The 15154-nt window shown below is 39.5% G+C and overlaps 1 protein-coding gene across 6 annotated transcripts in view; it reads left to right on the forward strand.

The window, feature by feature from the left end:
- FOXP1 (forkhead box P1) overlaps positions 1-15154 on the forward strand; it is a 569779-nt gene that overhangs the window by 197615 nt on the left and 357010 nt on the right. For all 6 annotated transcript variants that reach the window (XM_008571751.1, XM_008571756.1, XM_008571760.1 and 3 more), the window contains exon 3: positions 7248-7342. The gene's annotated coding sequence lies outside the window, so the exon portion shown is untranslated. The remainder of the gene's footprint in view (positions 1-7247; positions 7343-15154) is intronic.

The raw sequence follows: 15154 nt of genomic DNA on the forward strand, positions 1-15154 counted from the left end.
TTTACTTGATGATGCACTATTTTTAAAAGAAAGATATGTTGTTTTCCCCACTGTCATGCGGATGATGGTGGTTCTCAGGATAGGAGCTGAAATCTTCCTCTAGTCTTCAGGCTCCTTCCCTGCTGTCCTTCCAGCCTAGTACAGAGGCTCAGTGAGAATCTTGGCAGGGCCAGTGGAGATGTGTAGTTAAGCCAGAGGCCAGCAAGTTCTGCAGAGGCCAGTTCATGCAGAGCCGTGTGAGCCATAGGAAGGCTTTGGTCTCTTTCCAGAGAGTACTGGGGAGCCATTGAGGGGAAGCAAGCAGGCAGTAAAGGCAAGAGTGAGCGTGCATGTGTGTGTGGCAGAGAGAGAAACAATGGTGAATGATGATGATCACATTTGTCATGTGTGTTTTGGCTGTTGGAAAAGAGCCAGCATAGGAGAGAGTGACTGCGAAAGCAGCATGGCACCCTTGTCAGCTGACAGGAGAGGTAGACCTCCCTCCCGCACAGAAGTCGCTCGTCAATCAGGAGCTTACCTTCCAGCCTCAGAGCAGGCAGTGCGTTTGGGGTAAACATTTATGAAATGCCAAGCTTCGCGATCAAGATGTATTTTGTTTTTTAATGAGGAAATGACTCAGAATTGTTTGAAGTTATTAAAAGACAAATTATTGTGTGCCATCATGGAAAAAGGAAAGAGGAGAAAGTATAATTTGGCATCATGCAATTTATTTACAGCTATAATCTGCAAGCAATCAACCTCTTTAAACAAAAGTATTTAATTTCTTTTTAAAGGCTTGAAGTATAAAAATTTTATTTATTTATGGAATCTCATTAAGAAGACTTTAAAAAGTAAGGTGGTCTATGCAAGGAATGTTGAGTGCCTAAGATGCCATAAACACCTATGTGTGGAGCATAACAGATAATGGGAATCTACTCTCAAGACACTTCTAGTTTGGGAAAAAGGCAGTCAAAAGCCATTAATAAATGAGCGTAAACATGCAACAAATTTCTTCTTTTCGAAGTTCAGAAAACTTTTTCAAATTGTATAACCAATATTTTAGAAATTACTTTGTTTTGGAAAATCTAGGAAATAACAAAAAATTCTAAAGAAAAATATTATCTAATCCCATTCCTCTGGAGAACATACTGTTCATTTTACTTTTTTCTATTCTTCTTTAGTGCATGTTTTTAGGCAGTTGAGATTACTGTAGATAAAATTTTTTCATCTTGCTTATTTCACCGTAACAAGCATTTACACACATTTTCCCATTCCCGGTATCATTTTTAATGACTACAAAATATTCCTTTGTCAGACTGGACTGTCACTTACTTGGTTTTGTTTGACATTTTAGGTAAAACAGATTCATGAAATTTATCCATTTTATGCTCAAATTATCTTGTATCCTTAACTGTTATAATAAAACATTAATAGGGAACTGAGATTTTTTTTTTAAAAGTCTATGTATGTATGTCTCTGAGCTTTGCCATTAAAAAACAAACAAAAAAAAAAGTGAATCATCTTCATTACAATAACTTTACATTCTCGGTGAAGTAATGGGGAAATATATCTGATACATTATTTCTGGCATATTCAATCACTGGACACATAGCTTCTACCCTGAAATTGGTTAACAAAGAATATCCTCCAAATCCTAGAAAGCTGTTTGGTTCTAATTTAGGGAAACTTCATGCATGATTTTGAAACTTTTGGAAGATGTCATCTCTGGATTCCCAGCATTTATTCTTCCAGTGACATTTTAAAAATGTATGTATTTATTTTGCATTTTTAGAAAAAGAAGGCCTTAATATGAGGTCACTTTAAGGTAACTATTAACTATGTTACCTTAACACAGGAGCTTGACTGTACTGACTGCTTTTTCTTTTTGTTACAAATAGTACTAGGATTTTTGTTCAGAATGGCACTGGATGTCAATAGCCTCTTTATGTGGGTGCATGAGCCCTTTGAAATGTGGCATGTCTTAGAGAAAAGAACGGGCAGTGGGGTTAGACCTCTGGTGGAAACTGAGCCCCACCAACTGTCTTTTATTCAACCTTTGGCAAATTAAGGCTACTTCCCCCTTAATATTAGAAATCCATTTCTGGCAACCAGATATCCTGAGTAGTGAAAATAATTATACATAGGAAAAATTATAATATGTTATGTGTCAGTATGTAAAATCCCCAATCAGCATTTTAAAGTAGAAGGTGGCAAATTATGTCCTGCATGTCAAATCCAGCCCACCGCCAGTTTTTGTAAATAAAGTTTTATTGGAACACACAGATTTGTTTACTTATGGTTACCTATGGTTGCATTCCTACAGTAATGGCGAGTTAAGTTGTTGTCAGAGAGGGCTTATAACTGCAAAGCTTAAGATATTTACTATATTTTCCTTTACAGAAAATATTTGCCAACCTCTGTTCTAAAATGTAGTAAAATGCCTTATATAAACAACTATTGCATTAAAGATGTAAAAATGTTTCAGACATTGATTACTCAACAGTAAATATGTTCTCAACATACATTTGTTTTGCTTGAAATGTGGCTTTTTTTAAAAAAAAATCACCAAGATCATCTGAGACACATCTCTTTAGTTGCTGGCAAACAAAAACCTCTATGGAAGTTTCTGACATTCTACCAATTGTATTGCAACTTTACAATTTCTCCTCACCCATTTTTTAAAAAAATACTGTATTTGGGGAGTATCATAGAATTTTTTCTTTTATAGGCAACAGCAAAAAATGTTTTGTTTGGAAATATACATTTTCTATAAAGTTTGGATATTGAAAGCCAATAGGCGTTCAACTAGAAAAATATCAACTAGGTTAACATTCTGTAGCATTTGCTTGTATTTCATTTCTTAGAGGCTCAGAATTCTCATCCATATAATGGGAATCAAACTTCCTCATTGGGCCATGTGAAGAATGAGTAAAGGAAAGACATGCCTGACACATTTGGGGAATACATTAGCTGTTGGTTCCCTTTCCCTTTTCTACCCTTAGCTTAGGTAGAGAAGCAAATAATCACAATTATGAAATGTCTTCAGGAATTTTTCTAAATTTACAGTACTTTTGCTTACTTAGGATTGCCCAGAGAAGAAGTAAAGTAGAAAGGTCTGTGTATTTGGGTAAGAGATCTTGGTAGCTGTAACAAATATTCCTGAATCTCAGGGGCTTAACCCAATGCAGGCTTATTTCTTAGGCACCTTGCAGTTTAGTGCTGGTTGATGGGGGATGGGTGGTGGTGGCTCTGCTGCATGTGGTCTTTCAGAGCCTTGGCTCATCTCGTTCAGTGACTTCACTATCTCCAGGAACTAGGAGTTTGCCACTAGATTTCTGGGCCCACAATCAAGGGAAGACAGCATTCAGGATGGTGGAGGAGGCTTCAGGATCGGAACAAAAGTAGCATATACCCACTTCCATTTATTTGGCCAGAACTCAGTCGTAGGCCCTGCCTACCTACAAGGGATTCTGGGAGATAAATTCCAGCTGCTGCCCAGGAAGAAGAAGAAATGGACTTGATGAGCATCTCGCCAGTCTCTGCCACGGACTGACCATATTTTCTTGGATTAATATGGAGGACAACTGTTTACCACACATAAACTGTCCAGAGATGCTGATCTGTCTGTAACAGGTACCCAGGGAAATAGCAGCATTTGGAGACATTCATGCTCTCTTGGAACAATTTATCTGGATACTTGTTTAAATATATTTTAAAAATTAGCCCGCAGTCTGAATCTGCTTCTTACATGTTGTGTGTGTGCCATTTAGGCATTTTGGCATTCTAAAATTACAGATCTATCTCAGCATGAGTAAGTTTAGAAATACATACTTAAGAAATGTTACATGCAATGCATTTTCATTCTCAAAGTGATCTACATTGACTCATATTTTTTTTACTATTTTATGAAATCAGAAGTCATACACAGTATTGAGAAGAATTCTTTAGCCACGATGGCAGATAGAACATTTGTTTAAATACTACCGCTGTTATTTAATTTGAATTGCACATTCTACAGTGAACCACACCAAGAGCATTTTCAATTTTTCAATACCTCTAATAGATCTAAGCATACCCCCCCCCTTTTTTTTTTCCTTTTTTCGTGACCGGCAACGGATTGCAACCCTCAGTGTCGCGCCTGTACTGGACCGGGACCAGCAACAGAATCGCAACCCTCGGTGTTGCGCCCGCACCTCACTCAGCCAGTGAGCGGCCGGTCTGTATGTGGGATCCGAACCCTCGGCAGGAGCGCCGCCGCGCTCCCAAGCATGCGCCACCGGGCTGGCCCCTAAGCATACCCTTTTTAAAAGTTATTCAGTTTAAGTTATGATTATATGAATATTTTAGGATTATAATCACCATAAAACGAAGGACAAAATTTATCATACCAAAATAGAAATTTAATTTAATGTAGAAAGAACTTGATTACAAGGTTTAGTAGACTAGAAACAAGATGTGTAAGAGGATATTAAAAGACACTTGTCAGAAAACCCTGGACAGTACAGTTTTACAATAGATTTGGGGAAAAAAACAAACTGCATTTATTGATGTTTGCAAAGATCATATTGGAGACAGTTTAATCAAAGAGCAAACTTTTGCAAGGTTGAAAAAGTATATTAAAGCAAAACTTTTGGTTGTTCCATGGAAACACTAACTTAAAAATCTTCATTCAGGGCTGGCTGGTTAGCTCAGTTGGTTAGAGCGTGGTGTCGTAACACCAAGGTCAAGGGTTTGGATCTCTGTACTGGCCAGCTGCCAGAAAAACAAAGCAAAACAAAACTTCATTTAGTATCATAAAGTCAGTGAAGTTTATTTGAGATAGAAGTTGCTCTTGACCATGTTTTGATTCAGTGCCCTTGGTCAAAAGTGAAGCTTGTCCATGGACATGTGTAATTAAAAAATATTCCTTTCACATTCCTTGGTACTTATGTCATTCTCTACTACCTGTCACTTTGTCCATGATATTTGAGGCAGAAAACAAGTTGAGTTGACCAGGTTGGTTTTCCAATCAGCTGTTCCTTATTCTTCTACAATGCTTCTTTGTTATATGAGAGTTCAAATTTACTACTATTCATGAAACACATTTTAATCACTGACCATATCAGACAAATGGAAGCTAAGCGCTGGCTAGTATGTTGAAAATAAACATGAGGGCTCTCATTAATGTCGCTGTCTGAATAATTAGTTGAGCATCGAGTCCCGAGCAGCCGTGAAAGCAAGCCAGCTTCTCACTGGAACGACAGGCTGACAGCCATGTCTTAGAGTGCGGTCATTAGTGTGCCCCGCCATCAATGTCATGTTACTGTGTCAAATCAGTTAGTGTCCCCTTAGGAGAGAAGCTGGACCTACAAATTATCCTCCCACATCCCTGAAAACTGTGTTTGCAAAACCTGTGATCAAGTGTGAGCAAATTATTAACACGGCTCGTAAATTAACTAGTTTACAGGCTTATAATGTTTTACAAGTAGATAATAGAGGGTGGAAAAGTTTTTCAATTGCTTGGCCCTGATGTGAGGGTTGTGATCTGCCGACTTTTCCTTGAGGAGTCCACAGCTGATAGTTTTTTGTTAAAAGGAACAAACACATGGGGTGTCAGAACAAATGTTTGGAAATGTAGAATCTAAAAGGAAGCGAGTGTACATCCATTGAAAAATATAATTAACTTTGTTATCTCATTGCTGTGATAAGTAGATGACAATGGTCCTCTTTCTTGTGGTGACAGTTGCTCATTAATGAGTTCACCAATTAAGTTTGAACAGCCTTTGCCAACTGAAATTATCTTAGAAAATATTTTTGATGCATTCTTTCATAGTCTTAAGCTGCCTTGTTTCAGAAGAATAATGCCAACACAGCACATTATCCTTGTGTAAGAATGGAGATTCTTACACTGTTGCTATATTTGGCAGTTTTGCACTAGACAACTGATACCTGGATTTGCACACTAGACAACTGATACCTGGAAAACAGTATGGGAAAACGTGACCTGAATTTATCTCCCATCTAGGAGAGATGCCACCAGGAGCACCATGTCTGAACTGTCTTCTGAGTTCTGGTAGACGGGCAACCCACATAGTTTCGGGAGATACGTGACTATTCAAATCATAAAATTTTGTGTGTCTCCTTTTCGGTTTCAACTTCTCCATCTGATTAGGTTAGAAACCATGTACATTCACAGAGTATTGCCTACGTTTACTGTTAAAGGAGAAACACACACACACACGCACATAAGCACACATACACATGCACACACACATACCCCACAAAGCGCTCCTGCTTTTCTTGTATTGGAGAGAGTCCCTTTTATAATCTTGAGGGTTGTACAGGTGGCATTACCATCTCAAGGTTCTATGCAGAAAAGACCTGGCATGTGAAACCTTGCTACCGACAGCAATTTGTAGAAACTTTCTGAACGTGCTCGAGGATGAGTTGACTTATCTGTCAGCAACTTTGACTTACTTGGAATTGGATTTGGTAAACATTCTACTAATAACCGAACTAAGCCATGAAAGCTTGCAGCCTCAGCACATGCACACGTTATTTCCATGAGAAGTCTGTGTCACACCCTCTCTCTGCATTTGAAGTGCAGCTGAAAAAAGAGTTGTTAACAGTGGCAAGTAAGATTTTGTATTTGGCTGGCAGGAGAGAGCTTGTCTGTTTTTTAGGGGGTACCTGTGTCTGTATTTATTTCCTCCTGTTGCTTCTGCTAGATATATTGACAGAGACTAAAAGACCAAAACTTATTTCTCAGGATGTGTTAGCATTGTAATTATGAGGCTTATTATCTTGAGTAGTAAGAAATTATGGAAGTTTAAAGAACTACACTTCTGGGCCGGCCCCGTGGCGCACTCCGGAGAGTGTAGCGCTTGGGAGCGCAGCGGCGCTCACGTCACTGGCTGAGCGCGGTGTGGGCGACACCAAGCCAAGGGTTGCGATCCCCTTACCGGTCACATAAAAAGACAAAAAAAAAAAAAAAAAAAAAACCTACACTTCCAGAGTGAATTTCAGTGCCTTCAAGAGTGTCAACCTTACTTGGCTATATAAATCCATTTTTCATCCTTCTACTATAATGCTATAATATAACTCAGATTATAAGCTAGAGTAAATGCTGATTCTAGAAGGGAAAGGACAAAATAGATGCTTTGATGCATGATTATATATTAAAGGAAAATGTAATGTGTCAACAAAGAATACCCAAGGCTTGCATGTTTGTGGCTTTTGAAGCCTGTTTGCCCCTTCACTTAACCTCTTCTGTTCTTTTTGCTTTACAGTGTCTCTCTGTGTGTTGCAGTCCTGTGGCATTATGCATGCCCCCTACCAGTGACCCCAGGCTTTTTATGGCTGTGAGACACGTTAAAAGTTCCGGGTGAGTACATTGGTATTGTGTACCACGTAAAAATTGCCATCCGCTACTGCAGGTGACACAGAAGTCAATGTAGTAATCTCACAGAAGATCACGGACTGTCTCTTTATCTGGCACTACTTCCAAAGCTAGCACTCATAGCCTGCCATGATAACTCTGTGGTTTTCAAGAATAGAGTCTATACCTTGGATCCTCTTTGTAGCAAGGTGACCTAAAACAGGAGTTGGCAAACTGTCTGTCAAGGGCCAGGTAGTAAATATTGTCACCCTCATGGGCCGTACAGTCTCTCTTGCAATTAGCCAGCTCTGCTGATGTAGCACAAAAGTAGCCAGAGACAATACACAAACACTCGGGTGGGACTGCCTTCCAGTGAGACTTTATTCACAGAAACAGGCCATGAGCTGTGTTTAGTCTGAAGGCCGTAGTTTGCTGCCCCTTGATCTGATGTATCAAAAGGGGATGTATGACCTTTAATCCTGACACCTTGCTGGGGACCAGTCCCTCTGACCTTGAACAAATCATTATTCTGGGAGAAACAAGAATAAAAAATACCCACCCTTACTGCCTCTCAGGGTCATGGTGTAAGGATGAAACAAGATACATTGTGTGCGAAAGCATTTTGAAAATTTCGAAACTCCTTACAAACGTGATGGATGGCTCTACAGTCATTCGGTTCACCTGGTGGGGTATACCTTCTTCACCTTTTGAATCACACTAGGCTTTCATGAACTAAATGAGTGTAGGGGAAAGAGCTTTTATTTTCTGAGTAATGTGGTTTGTCTGTACGCTCCTTCGATTTTACAGTTGATGGACAAGCTGTCGAAATGTGTTTTTAGTATCCAATATGGATGAAGGGATATATGGGTAGATTATGGCAGGCTAAAGATCAAATGCCAATGAAGAATGATTAAATTTTCTTTAATCATCAGAATCTGAGAGTGCCGTAAGATCGTCTACCTTTAATATAGGTCTTAATAAATAATAATGCTTTGGGTGTCTACAAGTATGTTTGAATTTCACAAGTCTTGCATGTCAAAACATAGAGACAGGCTTAGCAAATATGCTTCTCCAGACTAGCAGTACTAATTAAGAAGGAAAGTCATACTTAAACAAACAGCTTTGGGAATAGAGGGGTAATCAGAATCCCAATTCATGAATTTTCTAATTTTTTTTTTTCCTCACAGAAAATCATAGTGTAGCCTTTAGATATGTTTTCATATCATTATATCAGTTAAGAATTGTTTTCTAGTAACAGAGATGCTGCTATATGATTTTTATTACCTTTTGTTTCTATTTTTCCATGAATTTTTTGAAGTACTCTTGTATAAGGATAAAAAATTATTTGCATATGCTATCTCATAAAAGACTACATCCAGGGAGAGCACTTTGTGCCTTCTGTCTCTCTGCTCTGTTTGTTCAAGTGTGTTGCTTCTTCCTCAAGGACATATTATGGCTGCTGGCTCGCTGGCCATTACCTCTGCATCTTGAAGGGAAGAGGTGGAAATGCAAGAGACGAAAAGAGTAATCCTTCCAGTTGAGACAGACTCCTTTAAAGAGCTTTCCCTGAAGCCTTACCCAGTGACTCTACTTACATCCTATTAGTCATCCCTAACTTTAAGGGTGTCTGGGAAATGCATCCTGACTCTTGAGCAATTTGGTGTCCCACATACATTCTGGATTCTAGTACTAAGAAAGGAAAGACGAGTGATTCATGAGCATCATTGTGATTACTTACACAAAATCATGATTGCAGTTTTCTTGCATGTTTAATTTTCATTTATTTTCAGTGAATGCCTTCTGCCTTCTGTTGACATGTGTCTTATTTGTATTTTACATGTTAGAATTTCAGCCTATTCGACTTTTAGCAGAGATAGATATCTCAGTAAATATTTTAGAACCATAATATTCTTGCTGAAACTGCCATGGTAAATCTGAGAAGTAAATTTCTTTCTCAAGAGAGCTGTAAACCAAAATTTAAACTCCTGAATATGCTAAAGGATTTTCTTTTCTGTGGATATAAGCTTTTGTTAAGGCTTGGGTTACCAGTGTGGGGTCCTAGCCACATGTAGGCTCACACACAATTCTCTTCTCCCCAATATGTGTAGGGGACATTACTGATGGCTTTGCACCATCCCTCTGTTCTTATGTAGACTCAGAGGTGGGACAGAACTATCCACCCTACATCTCTGTGATTTGCCACTCCCCATATCTCTGCTGAAAGCTTACTTTGGGGGTAGGATGGGGGGACAAGTGAGCCATCACTGTCCAAATTTTCTATTTTAGACCATACATTATTCTTGTGAAAATTTCTATCTCATGGAATGCACAGAATGACACTTCCCTATGCTTTATAGTATAGTCTGGCTGTACCAGCCTGTGATGGTTGTTCATGAAACATATGGTAGTTGATGCATTCACAATCATTTATTGAATAAGTCCTAGGGATATAGCTTAGCAGCATGGTTAAGAGTGTCCACTTTGGAGTCAAATCAACTTAGATTCAAATTCTGCCTTTTCCACTTACTAGCTGAGGAACCCTGACCAAGTTACTTAACCTTTCTGGTACATGACTTCCTTATCTGGAAAATGGGGATCAAAATAGCTAGCTTGCTATGATGAGTTAGTGAGATGGTACTTGTGCTAGGCACCCCAGGTGATATGGCAGAATCCCTGTCTTCAAGGAGTTTTTACCATCCTGTGGCTGGTTCATTGGGCGTTGTTTTCTGATAGATGTTTTACAATCTATTGCTTCTCACCTTGTATTCTCTTGTAAATTTAAGTAGAGCTTTAGGAGGTGGCCTGATGCCATCTTCAAGGACATCTGCAGCCATGAATATAACTGAACTGACCTGTTAGCAGAGCTTAGATCTCTGGGTCCCATTTTGACAATTTAGCCTGAGAGACATGTGTTTCCTTTTTCATTCCTTTTTTTTACTTAGTCAGACAGTGGGCCTGCCTAGCAAGCAGTATTCACTAACTGCTCTCAAGTTGGTATTGCTGATGCTAATCTGAAACTGTAGGGTTTCGCTTGTGCAGGCTGATGCTATGTGATGTCCATCTTCTCCTATGTCACGCCCTGTCCCTGCCTCTGTGCTGATTCTGCAAAGCAGGCCCTGGTCCCCCACAGATCTTCTTGGAATGGGCTTCAAAGAACAGTGTCATCTGCATGCAGAAGCTGCTATGTGACAGGTTAAGTTTGTCAGCAGTGCTCAGGGATGGCCCAGGTGGTGATGTGTCCCAAGATTGGGAAGCAGTAGCAACCATATGACTGTGGTTGTCTGAGATGGGTAGGAGTCACACCACCTATAATTAGCAGCCTGCAGTGATCATTTCGTTAACAGTGACCCCATATTACAGAATCAATGGTTTTGGGGACTCATAGTCTGCCTAATATAGGCTTGCTTTCATCAGGTTCACTCTGTAGAGATAGTGGCTTCAAGATCTTGCCTGTTCAAAAGACTCTTAGAAACTTTGAGCTTTTGCTATGTGGTTTCCAGTATTTTATTTGAATGTGATAATTGTGCTCAGATCCTATAAAATCTCCCTTGCCTGTGGACCACAGTGCTCTTCGCCTGGAATAACTCCGGTGCTTCTCATGGCTCTCTCCTTCTCATTCCTTAGTGCTCAGTTCGACTATCAACTCTTTGGAGATACCTTCACTGACCACCCACATTAAAGGAAATCCCCCTTTTCTTGTTATTTTTGTTCCAAGCCTTGTGTTTGTTCCATATATTCCAGCTTCTATCGCTTTGTGAATACACCTGTTTACCAGGTAATAAGCAAGGGGCAGGTCTGTCTTACTCAGTGTGGCTTACCCTAGCACATGGGGGCATGCCCACAGTTAGTGTTTGTTGAATCAGTCAGAGCATATTTTGGGATTTCCCTGTGAACCTCTATGTTTTCAGGGTATCTAAGAGGACTGCATCTGGGTGAGGGAGTAAGAGAAGAAATGAAGCTACACACACCCCCTTTACTGTAGGAATAGGATACTGCCCTTGGGTTTCCTCTGGAAAGTTTCCATTATACACTGTGCAAGTCTTTGATAGTCTGTGTGTCCCATCCAGAAGGGGTTGTATGTCATTTTCCATGAAGACAGAACCATTTTCTATTTGGGTCAAAAGCGTATTGGGGGGGGGGGGGCAGGTTAATTAAGGATGTTGGATTCCAAGCTTCAAATCCCAGCACTCTTCATTCACTGGCTCTTTGTCCTTGGACAAGTTATTTTATCTCTCTGGGCCTCAGTTTACTTCTTTGAGGCAGAGGTAATCAGTTACCTAGGTAGTAGTATTATAGCAAGGATTAAATAAGATGGTATCTGCAAAGGGCTTTGCATGGGATCTGGAACAGAATAACAGTGCTGTTCAGTTAGAAAGGTCAGCAGAAGCTGTTGGGAGCTGCACTGACAACTCATCTCGAGCTCTCACAATCTTTATTTTAAAGGTGATGAAAATGGCAAAGAACCTTGATTCCCAATTATATTTGCTCATGTTTCACGCACCGAATTAACTTTAAAACTAAAAAAGTATAAAATGAGCAAGCAGTGGGATAGTTTGTTTTGTACGAGGGAACTTCAAACAGTTCATAGAAAGATTCGTATTATCTTTTAACTCTATTTTTCCATAAACTTTTTAAAGTACCGTTGTGTTCATTGTTGACATTGACTGTTGGATGTTTATGACCTTCTTCAGATAATACAGGTTATAAATCTCAAACACTGTGATGGGTCAGTGTTTGGAGCCTGCCCCACATCCACAAAACCTTGGAAATTGGGAGTTTGGGGTGCTACACTGTCTTTAAGCCACCTTGCTGGGGATACGTTTCACCCTTAAGTTAATCAGAGCCTTGTAATAGAGAGTGTATTGAATTTCCTTTAAATTGTCTCTGTTTCTTTTAAATGTACCTTTGATATATCTGTCCTGAAAATTCATATACTTCTCTTTTGATAGAAAACCTAAATCTGTATAGACTGAAATGAATTAGATATAAATATCCTTCATTGTTAACACCGATTTCTTTCACCTGCTTAAAGAAAATGATCTATATTTTGCTATATTGTTTCTTCATGTCAATGGTTGACATGTGTTGTTCATTGTGAATATTTTATGTAAAAGCTGAAGCACAGAGAGAGATGCGACTTTCTCTCTCTGTCACATAACTTTTTGTTGGAAAAAGATGAAATATATCAAATCACATACTGTTATTTACATGATGTAAGGCATAACTATGATTCTCTAAGAAATTAAAATAACCATTTATTTTATTTATTTATAATTTATATTCTCTCAACTTATAAAAATAAAAGGACACGATTAAAATACAGCTTAAGGCATTGAATTTGGTTACTAATATAGCTTTTAGGAAAGAAAAAGACAAAATTCCGTGAGTTTTGAATTCTAATAAAGGGAAAATCTTAAAAAAAAAAAAAAAACCCAGTGAGTTTCAGTCAAGGTAAATGAACAAGTCAGGAAAAACTTTTGTTAGACTCTTAACAGTCTTCAAAGTAGCTAACACCCAGCTTTTTTATATCACCAAAACTACATAACACCCCTGTCTCCAAATATCATTTCAGAAACTGAAATAACAGTTCACAAAAGGGGAAACAGATCCATGTAACATGAGACTTGGTTAGCACTGTTTACATGGGAGGCTTGACAGCCTGGAGCCGCCTCCAGCTGCCCTCTTCACAAGACCCTGGTGCCTGAGTAGCAGTGGGGAACATTATGGGCTTTCGGAGGGTTTTTTTGTTAATGTTTTAAAATTTTGCTGCATTGTCTGAGTCCAGTGCAGCGCAGCAGTGTCTCAGTGCCAGGTGGCTCTGACTAAGATGTGCCAGGTTGAATCTCTTGATGCCAGCCAGCTCTCACAGACCATAAACCTTTCACTCTGGCTGTTCTGATCAGGAGAGCCCATGCCTCAACACTGTCCTTACCTCTCCCCAGTCATTCATTAATGGTGACACAAGCTCATTCTCCCACTCTTGTTCTGCTTCCTAAACATGGCAATTTCTTTGGAATTGTGCTTCTAGAATAAGTCATATTTAGGCTTTCTTGAGTTTATCTAGATGTATGTACTTAGAAGAATTAGCATTTCATGCTATCACCGATATCCTGCATGCTTAGTTTCCCCATCTCCTTTAAAAAGTATTGAGCTGTGGAAGTAGAATTTTCTAAACTCATGAAAAATCTAATCCTGAGAAATTCTGATAAACAACAGTTGTTTAAGAGAAACACTCTAACTTGTGAAAACTCTACCCTACAGTAGCTACCTTTACTGAGAATTTACTGTTTGCCAGACTTGATTCTAAGCACTTTATTAACTCACAGTAACTCTGAGGTAATTGTGATTGAAAAAGTCCATTTTACAGATGAGGAAACTGAGGCATAGTGAGCTTAAATGACTCACCCAGACATCTCTGCTTAAATGGAGCAGAGCTGGGATTCGAACCCAGGTACTTCTTCTGGTACGGGGCTCTTATCCACTATGCCATGTGGTCCTCCCCCTGCAAACATTTTCTCCCAGGGTGTTGACTTGCAGGCATTGTTTTGTTTTACCATGCATTTTTCACTCTGGGACTGCTTCCACACTGCATGTTGAGCTTTTATACTTCAGAGCCATCTGATAGGCCCTGCTTGATCTTACTAGAATTTTTCAAATGTTTTAATTCTTTTTGCTAATGGAAGAGCTATGGGAAATAAAAGTATGTCCCAATATGATTGGGAACAAGGACAACCACTTAATTGGCATTCTTCTATCTCCAGTTGGATGTGCCTATTAGAACATTTTCTTTAGATCTTTGAGTCATTTTTCTCCGGTACATTATTCTAATTAACCTCATCTTCGTAGCCCTCATTTCATATTAGCCTCTGACCACTCAACAAATGATTTGTTCTGCTAAATCACCTGCGTGAAAAAGTGTGGCGAGTGTGAGGGTCTCCTTCCCAAAGCATCAACCCTATATCTGGGTCATTTTCCCAGCAAGCAGGTTCAGAATGTCCCTTTAGTTCTTGGAAAAATTCATCTGGGAGACTTTTTATTTATTAGGGAGAAGATATGGGGTACTTAGAGGTAATACTGGTAGCAGAGTTAGAAAACCTTTAGTTCCTTGGTCAGTAGAGTTACAGATTCCTAAGAGTATGCCAAGGACTTCGACCTTCAAATATTAGTAAAAGACCACTTTTAATGTATCTGTGCCTTCCAGTATTGAGCCCACTGTTCGTTAGGTCTCTCTGGTTATGAGTGACCAGCATAAAGGGGAATTAATTGGCTCATGGTATTGAAAAGTCAGAGGGTAGACCTAGCCTCAGGGACATCTGGAGCAAAGGGTTCAGATCATGTCATTAAGTCTTGGTCTCAGTCTCTTGGCTGTGCCTTGTTCCATTTTGGAATCATTCACGGACGTGTTTCCCAGGTTGTAGTATAATAACCATTCATGAATCAGTCTTTGTAGCAACTCCAGCAGAAAGGAATCTTTTCTGAAGAATTCTAGCAGCTGTCACAGAATTTTGATCTTCCTGCTTCTGTGATTAGGCAGGTGTGTGCCACATGCCTGTCACTGAAACACTCTCTGGGCTGGAGCAGGACTGGGTGGAGGGAGGTGTGATGGCATGCTTGGCTCTGGTCATGTGCCCATCTCTAAAGCCATGGGTGGTGTTTGACCTACACAAAACTGTGGAAAGTAGGGGATAAGTGTGCTGGCTCCAGAAGAGGGAGCAGAATTTTGGGAAGGTGGACTGTACTTGTGTGCCACACAGGGTACTATACTTGATGCATGGTAAATACATAGAATTACAGAGGGGAAGTAAAGTCTAAATATCA

The sequence above is a fragment of the Galeopterus variegatus genome, unplaced genomic scaffold (genome assembly GCF_000696425.1).
Source record: "Galeopterus variegatus unplaced genomic scaffold, G_variegatus-3.0.2 Scaffold44, whole genome shotgun sequence".
NCBI lineage: Eukaryota > Metazoa > Chordata > Mammalia > Dermoptera > Cynocephalidae > Galeopterus > Galeopterus variegatus.